Raw genomic sequence first — 13,173 nt, 5'->3', positions numbered from 1 at the left:
CAGTAGCATCTGTGTGAAAGTAGTAATATCAGGGATGTGGAATTGCTATTGCCTGACACCCGGGAAATATTGTTTGGGGTCAAGGGCAACAAGTTTTCATGTTTACTTTGTCCTTGGGACAAGTAGGCCCAACCACCCTGCAGCGCAAACCCTTTGGCTGCCAGTTTACAGAGAAGGGACTGCCTGTAGCTGAGGTAATGGGTGTGCTCATATGTTAATGGTGTTCAAACTTGTATTTATTGTTCATTGTTGAAAAGCCTTTATTATTAGGTTAAGCGCTGTAAATAAACTTTTTTGAGGTTACACTGTATAATTGACAGTGGTTCCAGTACAAAAAAAAAAAAGTTTAACAATGAGGCTAAGTATAATGCTCCTAGAATGCTCTCTGATGAGATGCAAATGTTTGCAGAAGCTTGTAAGCAATAGTGATGATTGTTTGCTTTCAAAATAAAATGTTTCAAAAAAATGCAAGTAGGAAAAAAATGTTTTGCTACTATAAAATTAAGTGCCATTTCTTTGAAGCGTAATTTAGTAAAATGTGTTGATGCATGCTAGTATTTCCCAAAAATATTACTAATGGAAAATCAGTGTAACCATTTTCAACAATATTATGGGAAGCATGAAAATAAACAAGCACTGGCAAAACCAACCGATCCAACATTTGTTGTGAGTCTTTTGGTTTTGTCAATGCATGTCTTGTTTTGACATGACTTTTGTAACATTTTATTGTTATGGGAGCTGCCAAGCCCTCACCATTGTAACGAATACTAGCAAAAGGCAAAAAAAAGTTTTTGGGTCTTAAAAAGCACACATTCTGCAACAAAGGCACCACAGCCCCTGGAGTGCGGGGAACCCTCAAGGGGCCCCCCCACAGCACCTGTCCTAAGTGAGTCTGGAGAGGTGAGCCCCTCCATGTTCTTTGCAGAGAGGCCCCCTCCAGTGTCGTTACGCCACTGATTGCCACAGTAGTTCCTTGCACTGCACAAACAACTTTGTGTGCCAATATTCTCCTTGCGGAACAGCAGAATGCGATCACTCACAGTAAACCCAGCCAATAGAGATAGAGAGAGAGAGAGCAATAGAATTTTAATACAAACAAAATGTCTTGGTTAACACTACACCTAATTAGGGACCCAATTCTTTAAAATGTCACAAAAGTGCACTCATGCTGTTAGTCTTTGAATTAGTGGCTTTTAGGAATTCACAAGAACTTACAGAAGTAGACCAGGAAATCGTAATCCGAGAAAATATTTGTGAACTATATTTTAGCACGAGCAAATATGCATGTGTACATTTGCTCATGCGAAAAGCTACTGAGCGTTTACAAGTTCACTGTAGGAAGCTGGCCTGGCGTGTGGTGGGTATCCAAGGTACTTACACCTTACACAAGGTCCAGGTATCCCCTATTAGTGTATTGTAGGCAGTGTGTAGAATCCAGGCTATCTAGCAGTAGCTGTTGATGAGCAGCCAAGGCTTATCTAAGAGACATGCAAAGGTCATGCAATACCACCGTAGTCACACAGCACCTACACACATGAAAGAATACACTACAGTGTTACAAAAATAAAGGTACTTTATTATGGTAACACAACACCAAAATACTACAGAGGCAATACTCCCATAGGAGGTAAGTAACACACAAGATATATACACTGGTTGTCAGAAACAGTCATAAGAATAGTTAGAAAACAGTGCAGTTGGTGTTTAACACACTAGAAATTAGTGGACCTAGGAGGACCACAAACCATATACTAAAAAAAAAATAAAAAAAAAAAAAAATGGAATGAGAGCGGGTCACCCCCTAACCAGGTAAGCAGAGTGTGCGGAGGGTCGCGGGGGTACCAGGAAAGCACAGAGGTAAGTACCACAACACCCCCTCAGCAACCAGGAAAGCAGGGGTAAATTACTAGAATTTCCCTAGCACACCCACTTAGAAGAAAAGAAGATAACTGCAAAACCCAGAGATGACTGCAAGAAACCAACAGTGGATTTCTGAAGAGGAGGACCTGTGGAAAGAGGGGACAAAGTCCAGAAGACACAAGAGAGTCCAGTTGGCTCAGGAGGCTCTACCCACCAAGCTGAGGATAGCAGGAGTTGATCGACAGTGAGGAAGAAGAGTCAGCACTGCAGCGCTAGAGTCAGAGTCGAGTTCCTGGAGGATGCAGGTGATGTCCCACGCTAAAAGGAAGATTGCAGTCGGGTTGCATGTCCAGATTCCACAACAAGCCCTGGCACAGGCAAAACTCGTGGTTGGCGGAAAGTGGTGCTGCCAGGAACCAGCAAGGCCCAGGAGGGTGAGTTTGAGGGGGCCCTCAGCATCGGAGAGAGCCCAAAGAAGCACAGGCAGCACACACAGGAGTCCCACAGGGCAGGGACACAGAAGGTGCAAATGGAGCCCAAGCAGCACTACGAAGACGTCCCACGCCGAAGGAGAGTCACTCAGGGAGCTGTGCGTCACACGAAGGAGTGCTGGTGGCTGGAGCTACACGAAGACTGAAGACCCCTTGGAAGAAGTGCTAACAAGCCTTGGCAGCTGCAAAGGAGGCAGTGCATGGGGGGGTACTGTCCTGCATGGGAAGGCAAGGGATTACCTCCACCCAAATTGGACAGCTGGTAGAGAGGACCGTCTGGACCCCTTCCGACCACCACCCGTGTTGCAGAATGCAGGCAATTCAGCAGGAGAGGGGACCCATGCAGGCGGTCGTTGTACCTGTTGGTACCTGCAGATGCAGGGGAGTGACTCCTTCACTCCAAGGGACATTTCTTCTTTTCTGTGTAGACTGAAGACGGGCTGTCCTCAGAGGATGCAGGCCAGTGAAATGTTGCAGAAGTTAGAAGGAGCTGGAGAAACAATGTTGCAGGCAAAGTCTTCGTCTTTGTTGCAGATTGTCAGGTCCTGGAGAGTCCAGATGCAGTTTCTTTGGTCAGAAGTCAAAGTAAGTAAAATGCAGAGGAATCCTGCTAGAATCAAAGGAACCACCCACGAGAGAGACCCTAAATAGCCCTGAAAGGGGGATTGGTCACCTAGCTGGGTGACCACCTATCAGGAGGGGGCTCTGACGTCACCTGCCTGGCCAGGCCACGCGGATGCTCCTAGAGTTCACTGCCAACCTTGGAGTCAAGATGGCAAAACCCAGGGACCCTCTGGAGGAGCTCTGGGCACCACTCCTGGGGTGGTGATGGACAGGGAAGTGGTCACTCACCTTCCATTGTCCAGTTTCGTGCCAGAGTAGGGACTGGTGGTCCCTGAACCAGTATGGACTGGTTTATGCATGGAGGGTACAAAATGTGCCCTTCAAAGCATACCAGCTGCTTGGGGAGGCTACCCCTCCCAAGCCATGTAACACCTATTTCCAAAGGGAGAGGGTGTAACACCCCTCTCCCAAAGGAAATCCTTTGTTCAGCCTTCCTGAGCTTGAGCTGCTCAAGCAAAAGGAGGGCAGAATACTGTCTGTGAGGTGGCAGCAGCTGGGGCTGCATGGAAAACCATAGAAGGCTGTAGGAGCAATGCTGGGGGTTCTCTTTGGAGCCCCCAGGGTGCATGGAATCATACAACCAATACTTGCAAAAGTATTGGGGTATGATTCCAATGTGTTTGTTACCAAACATTCCTAGTTCTGGAGTTGCCATTATGTAGCTGGACACTGACAAACAGGCAAAAAGTGGGTGTAACCAAGCTAGAAAGAGGCTACTTTCCTACATTCATATCTACTACAACCACTTTTTTCCTCATCCTGGAAGAACTTCTACTTCTGCCATTGTCAGGAGTAAATTTCCAACCTTTATCAGTTTATAGAAAAGATTAAAGAAGAGCTAGTGAACATCCATAAAACATGCAAGTTAGTAGGTTTGTAGACTCAAATGAATTCCTGCCCAGGAACTATTGCTTACTGCTTTCTCCAGCTCGTGTATGTAGATCTGCTGAAAGATAGCAAAATAAGGAAATTGCTATAGTAGGGAGTGAAATTGCAAGTATTCAAGCTCTGCTACAGAATTTGCCTAAGCTTGACCAGAGAGGCCATTATCAAAGCTCTCACATAATAAGAGTGCTGCCATAATTTGTTGTCGCACTACATGGCACTAAAGGGACAAGGAGATTTTTTTAACAGGATAAGTAGATTTAGGAAGCAACCTGTCCCATGGACAAGTAGATATTTTATTAAATTCCATCCACCCAGGAATATTCTGTGAATTAGGTAGCAATAACCAAGATACAGGTTAGAACAGACCATCAGCCACCTGAAAATATTTTAGACTATTTTGGAATGTTTCAGTATTGGTTGACTACTTTGGGAACTATATCACGTATGCTTAAGAACAATTATTAAGATGCTGAAACCTGTCCAGGATCATAACATACCTATTTAGTGTGGAGGCAGCTCAGAAATCATTTTGTAGCAAATGATAATGCAGGTGGCGCAGATGCCAGTCAAAAGTGGTTGGTAAATAAATTATGTGGAGAAGTGAACAGAAAATATTTACATGTGAGAAGCAAAGAGCTGACAAACGTAAGATTCAGAGGTACAATTAAAACCATTGGAAGGTATAAAGCCTGTTGATATTTCAACAACTAGGTCAACAAATTGGAGCAGGTGACACATGACCTAAAGTGTGTCTTCTTAGATGATTCATTCATGGTAAGCAGTTATTTGTTTCCCCTATTAAACATCCGAAACAATGCTTCTCATCTAAAGGAGGTTATAAATGAGTTGGGGGGGGGAAATAAAGTTGGAAAATGTAAAAGGCAACTAAGACTTGCCTAGATGTAAAGCATCACATGGAACTAGTTTGTCAAATAACATTCAGTAGAAATCTGACCTATGGTAGCCTCTTATAGAGAGAGGACTTCAGAAGACATTCACCCTATTTGCTCAAGTTTGGATTATTTTCAATGAGGTAAGTGTGCTACTAGATAGACACTGTTTTATGGCCCTACTGGATCAGTGATGATATTTACCACAATTACTACTACTAAAAATCACTATGGGACTCCAAACCCAACAACCGGGACTAACTATACAATATGAATCTGTAACAGATTGAAAGCTGGAGAAATCTCAACAATGGGAGCACCAATCACTTCTAGAGGTTTTTAACACACAATTTGTACCTGAACTTTCTTAGTACAGCTTTTCCATGTGTTTGAAGAATCATATGCCACAAAGAAATGATCCTCAATCCGGACTTCTTTTCACCTAGAAACGTAGAACTTTCTTAGGTTACAGTCAATGAAAACAATCCACCCCTTTGAAACTGATGTGATGGTAGACTGAATGAGGGCAGGGCTGTTTATTTTCAGTAAGATGGAGCACAGGCACAACTTACAGAAGAAGTCTGAGCGCTTAAGATGAAAATGGCACACACAACTCCAGGGCTCTCCTAGCTAAAGTAACACCAACAAGAAACAGGTTTTTCAAGGTTTAAAAAAAAAAAAAACGTAGAGTAGAGGATGCATCATCTTGGAAGAGCAAACTGTTGCTAAACTGGATCCACTGAGTCAAGAGGATCTTCTGAAATGACCTCACAGAAAAGTCCAGCCAGAACAACAAGAAAGATGCAGAGCGGTGGGTAAGGCCAAAGAGGGATGTGTTGCTCCAGTTATTTAGGGAATGTTGTAAATATTCAGTCCATTGAAGTTTAAAAGGTATATTTACAATTTACCAGTTTTTAAGATTTTGGTGGCTCGTTTTTCTCCGTAGTAGAAAATGCTGAGCTTTCTCAAGGCAAATGCTGTGGAACAACTGATTAGGGTTAATTTTGTGGATTGTGTTAAGTAACTCCTAAAGGAAGCCATTTCAGAAAAGGAACATGTTCAGAGGCTCTGAGGTTTGCAATTGTCCAGACAATATCAGTAAAGGAATTGGATCTTGATTCTACTGGGTGACAATATGCACTCCTAAAGTGGTTGCCTTTCATTCTAGAGTCAAGAGGGAGACAATATCTAGTTAGAAACTCACCTTCAATAAAGTAATGAAACCCACTTGCAAATAGAAGGTCCAAATGAAGACCCGCTTTTGAATGCTATATCTGTATTAGAAATAAAGGGGCAGGAAAGGGCTTCTGGTTCAGTCACAGTTCTCACTAAACCCTCAATATCTGACCAATCCCCTGATGCTTTCTTCTTAGTAATCTCAGTGATCAAAAGTGCCATGATTTACTCAATGTAGGCAAGATGTCTGAAGCCAGATCCACTGACACTGACCAACAATCTTGGACACATACCTGATGCCACTAGCAGAGTTGTGCTCTCGAGACTCCAACTTCTGTGCAACGGTAAACTGTGCCAAAATCAACAAAACAGCCAGACCTGCGGTTGAAGCTACTAGTGCCATCATAGATCACAAAGGTACTACTGGTACAGAGGAGAAAGTAGCTGCTCCAGAAAAGCACTAGCAGCGCCAAAGTAGAAATTGACTGACATTTAATTATTTCTTTATTTATGTATTTTTTTATTTATTTTTTAGAGAGAACAGAAGTTGTTATGGGGGTTTATCATAGCTGCAACATCTCCAAGAGGAGAGGGAAGCATTATAATGAGGTTTAGTTTTTGCCTCCAGCGGTACAGGGACTCCTTTTTATTATGTGTATCGCTAAAAAAAATTAAATGATAAAAATAAGTTAAAATTGTGGCAATTGGGATCTTACATCATTATCTGGCTGCCTACTGTGAAACCAGAAGGACTTAATTCAGATAATGGATTTTCTTGTTTTTTGTTAATCGAAAAGTATGCAATACTGTATTTTTGTAATATGTAATATTGTGATATGCAATACTGATTAGTCCTTAGTTGCTGGTCCTACTTCTAACTTCCATGAAGATTAGTTCCTGAAGTATGGGCTCATTTCTTTTCTCAAGACACCCGAGTCATTTATATTTTGTATCATATCTGGCACCAAGTTTAAGTTTATATTTGTAGCTAGTATTTATTATGAATAGGAGATTTGTACAAATCAATGATGTAACAATATGCTATCTGTGACACTTATAATCTATGTAGACGACTACAGACATCATTGTTTATATTACTAGATACTCTGTTGAACCGGTACTCAAGTCTGCCAGGATGCATTGGAGCTATTTAGCTTTTTAGTTTTGATGCCCTTAAGTATTTTTGGGGCACCTGATATGAACTGATATGTCCAAATCAAGCATTTGTATGAGCTGAGAGTGCACCGAGAAAGTTAAAAGTAGAAGCAACATAGGCACAAATGACTGGTTGCCACGCAACATATGTTCACTTTGAGAACATTTTGTAATGGATAATGAGCAAAGTCCAGAAAGAATGTTGTACTTTATACCCATAAGTAATTGACTTTACATTTTTAAGTAGAGTTTCTATTGCGATTGTCACGGCAGATAAAGCAGTTCACGTTTATATTAAAAAGATGCCAGTCCTGGCAAAAAATACAGAGCTTGAGATTCATGTTCCTTCTCCACCACCATGAATTGCTTTGTCTCCCTTCTACTGATGCCCATGGCGCATAAGGATTAGACCTGGGTAAAACTCAAATTACACCGTTATAGTTCACATAATTTTGTGTTCTTATTTTATGCCAAATTGTTGAAATTAAGCCACTTTGAGCAATTATGTGCCATTAACAGTAAAGAAAAAAAAAATACAGCAAACGCACATGAAAAATAGAACACTGAAGCCATTATTCACGGAGCTGTTTGAATGCATCCTCACGCCAAAATCAAAGAATGCATTTTGCGATATAATATAGTGTGAAATTACAGATTTACGTTTTGCACAGTTAAGCGCAGTTTCGCTGCAATTTCACAAAATTATGCAAATTTCGCACACCCCTAGTAAGAATGTACAGGTTACAAAGAACTACTTAATGCTCTACTTCCTGACATCCATGCATTGTAAATAAGGATATGAGACTAACATCTCCTACCTACTTTCAGGCACGGCTGAAATCCCTAGGATTTGAGGTGAAATTTATTTAAAGAAAAAAAACAAAAAACAAAAAAAACACACACACACCTTTAAAATACTTACAAAATTCCTTGTGAAAGAAGGAGTGGAAAAGCAAGCGAAGCACCGTCATCTCTGAATTTTGGTCTTAAAGGCACCTAGATGAAAGGTTGTAACATCATCATTGGTGCCTATATAGACCCTATCTGTCACCTTTGTCAAGGACATCGTATGGGTGGTGCACAACGGCTACAAAAGTTTCTAATTTCTGCCAGCTTTTTGGAGGGACTTTAAAATTAAGATGGGCTGTGAAGAAGTACCAAAGGCCTGACTAAAAGGAGACTACATGCTATATAAATCCAAAAACAGTTTTGGGATATATGTCTTACTCACATATGGAGTTGTTTGGCGAACGTTAGAAGTAGAACTTCAAATAGATTTCTCAAAGTATTATGTAATATAATCAAGATGGCTCTGTTGGATGTCAAATGAATGAGACATGGTAACCAATGGTGCGGGCTTTGTGAATTCAAATCAAAGTATTTCAATATCCCGGGGCGCTGCCTAGAAAACTAACGTTATTTCATGTGGTCGGTGTTACTGAAGGAGACAATATATCAAGAGCTGACCGACAGGTTTTGCAATATGTGACTTAACTCTCTGGACTACAATTATTGTAAAACTGCAGTGGTTTAATGCTGCAGCAGTATCAGTAATAATTATCTTGTAACAAAAGAGATTCTCTTTATGAACTTTCCTTGACTGCTAGGGGACAAAACAGGAGGTAAGCTGAAGAAATACCCAGAATGTTGTGATCAAGGTTGGGCAGCACAAGAAGGAATGACTGCTCTGAATTTCAAACCTACTAGTCATGGTCAGTGTGTTCAGTTGCCCTTAAGATATATAAGGCCTGCCACATAAAGGCCTTTTCAAAGAGAACAGCATCAATACTCTACAGATGACAGAGCCAAATTCACGGTGAGCCTTGTGGTTTTCCAAACCGTTTTAGAAGACACCTACCAGCAACACCTGCATCCAGCCTCCACACACTTTACCATCTTCTCCATAGATGTCGTTTTCTTGGACTACACAAGATTAAATTTAGTCAATGGCAGCTGAAATTCCACCCCCCCAAAGTCAAGCTGTGAAACCCAAGCTCTGCTCTAATGAGGTCTCATGGATGGAACAACAACCAACGAGCTCAGATGGGTGTCAACAATGAAAAGCGCCACGATGAAGAGCTAAAGATTGTACTGAAAAGTAGTGGGCCATCACTACTTAACCAGAAATTCAAATGACGTTGTCTAGTGTGGCTATCTTCCAATACAGATATACATATGTGATGTATTTTGAAAATGCCAAAAAATGTGTTGCAGTACAAAACCTACCCTCCATTAACTAACCATTCTGTACCGTTCTAGGCACAAAAACAGATTAGGACTGAAGCTACAGGCACCTACATATATCTTCAGTCCGCCAAGACAGATGCTTGGTTGACTAACTAGAAATACAGACGCTTCATAGTACATGCTTCAGCCATATTAGCCAGCTGGGACAGAGATGCAATACAATGACGTGAGATGCACAGGCCTTACGAAACTGGGGGGTGGGGTGGACGTTAAGGCAAAGATACAGACACACAAGAAATGCAGCCTCAACCAATTTTTAACCTATGAAAAGGCACGAGTTCTGCATTTTATTTTACCACTAAAAGCTATATTTTATCTAGTGGCAAGTCACCATTAGACCCCGGGTCTCTATAACTATTTAACTCGCGCATGTCCTGATTTTGCCGGATACCGTATCTCCTGCTATTACATTTTCAGAGGTATTGGTCGACCTAACTTAAGTGTTGTACATAGCATCAGAGGTTCATAACATCACTCCTGTTGTGTGACGGTAGATTGATAATACATAATTATTTTAATAGTAAAACATGGGCATGAACATAGCCTATGTTAGAGACACAGTCACAAGGCTTGTTTTTGAGAGGGAAGAAAGAATAGTACGTGTTTAGGCTGTCAATGTCTACTAAATGTTACCCATCAGGAGAACCAGGAGTGGCGCAGACCGGTATGGCCTCCGGCGCGATATGGTATCCATTACCACAGAAGAGAAAAAAAAAAAATGTATCAAATCAGACTAAATTAGGCATAGAGAAACAGCCGCAGGTGCCACTCCTATCGTCTTGGCATCAAACCGCCCCTCCCCCCGTGCAGCACACGAGTCCCGAGAGCCCATGATTGGCTTAGCTGTCTGTGATCCCTAGGAGCAAGAACCACTGCCCAGAGCACGAGCTTTACGTAACTCAGACGTAACGGCCCAACGGTACCCCCACAATGGTAATTTAGTGGCACCGCGAGCAAACAATACACCCAAGGATACAGCCCACGGATATTACTAGTGGCTTAAGTCAATTAAAGCACTGCACGGCCAGCAATGATGGTTCTCAACTCCACAACGAAGTAGCACCCCCCTCCAATACCAACCACTCATGGCACCCAAGGCTGCTACCGTTGGTCTGACTAGGTGATGCAAAACACCTACATCAGTGCCAACCCAGCGTACCCACCCCCCTCCCCCAAATAACTTAGCACCCCAAGGCATAACCCACGGGATTCACCCCATGTGCACCAGACTTCAAGCGTAGACCTACTTGCTCAGCCCCCACTCCCATCCCTTGAGCAGTGCACACTTCTCGCGTTGCTTGATTGGTTTATCTATCTGCGTCCCTGCCCCTCAGGCTGACCAAAGCAAGCAGTCTGTACAAACAGCAGAAGTAATCTCTCAAGCCAACACTATCTGCTAACAATGCAGGACTCGGGCTTCCAGCCATGTACTCCTCCACCCGCAGGGACCGATAGCCAAGACTACTGATAACAGCGAGACAGAGGTCTCAGTCACACATTCAGGGCTGCCAATGCCGATTAATCCACAGCTCTACCATTCACCTCAGATCTGTCCTGCATGGAAAGTGCTGCCACTCCAAGCTTGAGATATATACACATACATCTGCAGACGTACCTCATCTGTGTCCCGCTCACAACCCGCTGCTGTTACAGTTTCGCGGCCGGACCCACACGTAGATCTGTCAATGCGCCTCAATCCTGAAATGTAGCGTCTGCCATCGCAGTACTCAAATCCCCTCAACTCTATCAATGAGTTTCAATTATTACTTGCAGTCTCTTTGCAAGTAAGGAGTGAGGTGAACCCATACAGCTCTAAACTGTACAACTTTCAGCTACAGCGGTACTGGTATAAATACACAGAGTCCCTACAGCTCCCAAAACGCTGCTACTACCTCAGATCTGGCCTGCAGATCTTCAACCCCCCAATTGCAGTATTGACCTATTTCGGTACACTTCACTACTTAACTTAACCAATGCAACAACTCTGCCATTTCTTTACTAGTCGCTCCCCACCCCCGCACCTGAGGTATCCCCTGCAACAGTACGACTCCCAACAGTCTCTGCCAAAGCACATCGGTCATAACTGCAGCACTCCTAGTATGTCACACCTGGGACCCCAGGCTCCCAGTTCCTGCCCTGCAGCATCCCACCTGGCATGCCGCCTCTGCCAATGCACCTCAAACTTCATCTGCAGCAGACCCAACTACTCACGTTCTATGGTCCACACAAGAGTCCACCAATGTACATCCGCCCCCCCCCCCCCCCCAATGGCACTGTATGCCAACACCGTGGCCTGGTCTCTTCAGCTTTGCTTTTGTTCCATCGCAGTTTAACCAATTCATAAAGTACAATTCATAAAGTAAGACTATGTACAGTCGCTGGTCAGCGTAAGGATGGATACGCAGAAGGATGGAATAACACACAACGAATCAAAATACAGCAGAGAGGGCGTGACGCCCCTCCGCCCCATCCCCATTTCGCACCTCACATGCTTCCTCCTTCCACTGCACACCCCTTGTCCCACCATACCTTTTGGCGATGTCCTGGGTATGTCTGGGGCGCCTCCGAGCCCCTATGGCGTGGGGTGCTCTTCGACGGTGCTCTTCCTGCGTTGAGCTCCTTCGCGAACCCCGTTGACACTTCGCGAGCAGAGAGATGCTCCCTTCTCTCGAGCAGCGGTGATGGCGCCGAACCTCGGTGTTCCTCCCGTCAGGGCGCTGCTCTCTGCGAAGCTCCTCTCTATTCGCACAACTAGTGCATAAACCCAGCTCTCCTCTCCTCCTCTTCCTCCCTGGGCTCCCAGAGTGGGAGGGTTCAGCTCCAGGCCTGGCTGCCTGCCTGTGGGGGAGGGGATGGACTGGCACCTCGCCAGTGCAAGAGAGAGAGAGAGAGCGACCTCTCCCTGCATGAAAGTTCAGATTCCTCCAGACAAGAAGCTCCCAAAATATAACGAAGCTACGAGCGGAGCTTGCATTCAAACAGCTCCAGTGCCAGAGCTCCTCCCGGTCCACACAGAACCTCTCCCGCTGCTGAGCTACCAAAATCTGAAGGTTCCTCGGCACCTCCCCCACCGGCTTCCCTACCTCTTCCCTACCCCTCCCCTTGCTCGCTGCCTCCCCAACACCACACTGATTTGTGCATTCAATCTTTTCAAGTGGTCTTCCCTCCCCTTTGACGTCAGGGAGGGGGGCAGAGTCGTGTTCTGTGGGAGGCAGAGGAGGGGGCGAGGATAGGATTTACCAGTTGGTGGAGCAGATGAGCTTTGCAGCAGCAGCAGTGATTGCTCTGTGGATGCAGGCAGGCGCACACAAACGCAGGCAACAGTGTGCACGCGTACATGACTGGTCAATTCAGATGTTTGCACACATACGCACTTTCTCATATAAACACACACATTTACCCATGGGCGCCCTCGCTGACTAGTTCATGTCAATAAATGTACTCGGGATTAGTGTGCTTTACACATGCGCAAACATCACAATTTGGTAAAGGCTCCAGGTCAGCCACAGGTTCGTTTCCAGCCAATCAGTGATACGCAGGCTCCACCTTTGCCCTATCATAGGGGCCTGCCTCGCGTATCTTTAATATTTTTATCCTTTTGTCTCTCGCACTTCGATGGTGTTTTCGTTAGCATGTGTGTGAAAACATAGTGGGATGGTATTCCTGGGCCGCACCCACTCTCCTTCCTGCGGGAGCTTTCCACAAGCTCCGGAAGGGCAGCTGACCCGCCACACCAAAACTGAGGCCCCTGGTTTGCACACATTTCTCAAAAAACAAAGGACTGGAGCGTTTAAAACGTATCACGTGTAGGTGTGTTTATAACGTTGTAACGACGAACCTCG

The 13,173-nt window shown here is 44.2% G+C and overlaps 1 protein-coding gene across 1 annotated transcript in view; it reads right to left on the bottom strand.

The window, feature by feature from the left end:
* SEMA4C (semaphorin 4C) overlaps positions 1–12,456 on the bottom strand; it is a 60,576-nt gene extending 48,120 nt beyond the window's left edge. The window contains exon 1 of the mRNA XM_069214396.1: positions 11,861–12,456. The gene's annotated coding sequence lies outside the window, so the exon portion shown is untranslated. The remainder of the gene's footprint in view (positions 1–11,860) is intronic.
* Positions 12,457–13,173: the final 717 nt, after the last annotated feature.

Source organism: Pleurodeles waltl, chromosome 11 (genome assembly GCF_031143425.1).
Source record: "Pleurodeles waltl isolate 20211129_DDA chromosome 11, aPleWal1.hap1.20221129, whole genome shotgun sequence".
In the NCBI taxonomy this organism is placed as follows: Eukaryota; Metazoa; Chordata; class Amphibia; order Caudata; family Salamandridae; genus Pleurodeles; species Pleurodeles waltl.
The sequence above is the reverse complement of the archived record's forward strand: the minus strand, read 5'-3'. Positions and strand labels throughout refer to the sequence as shown.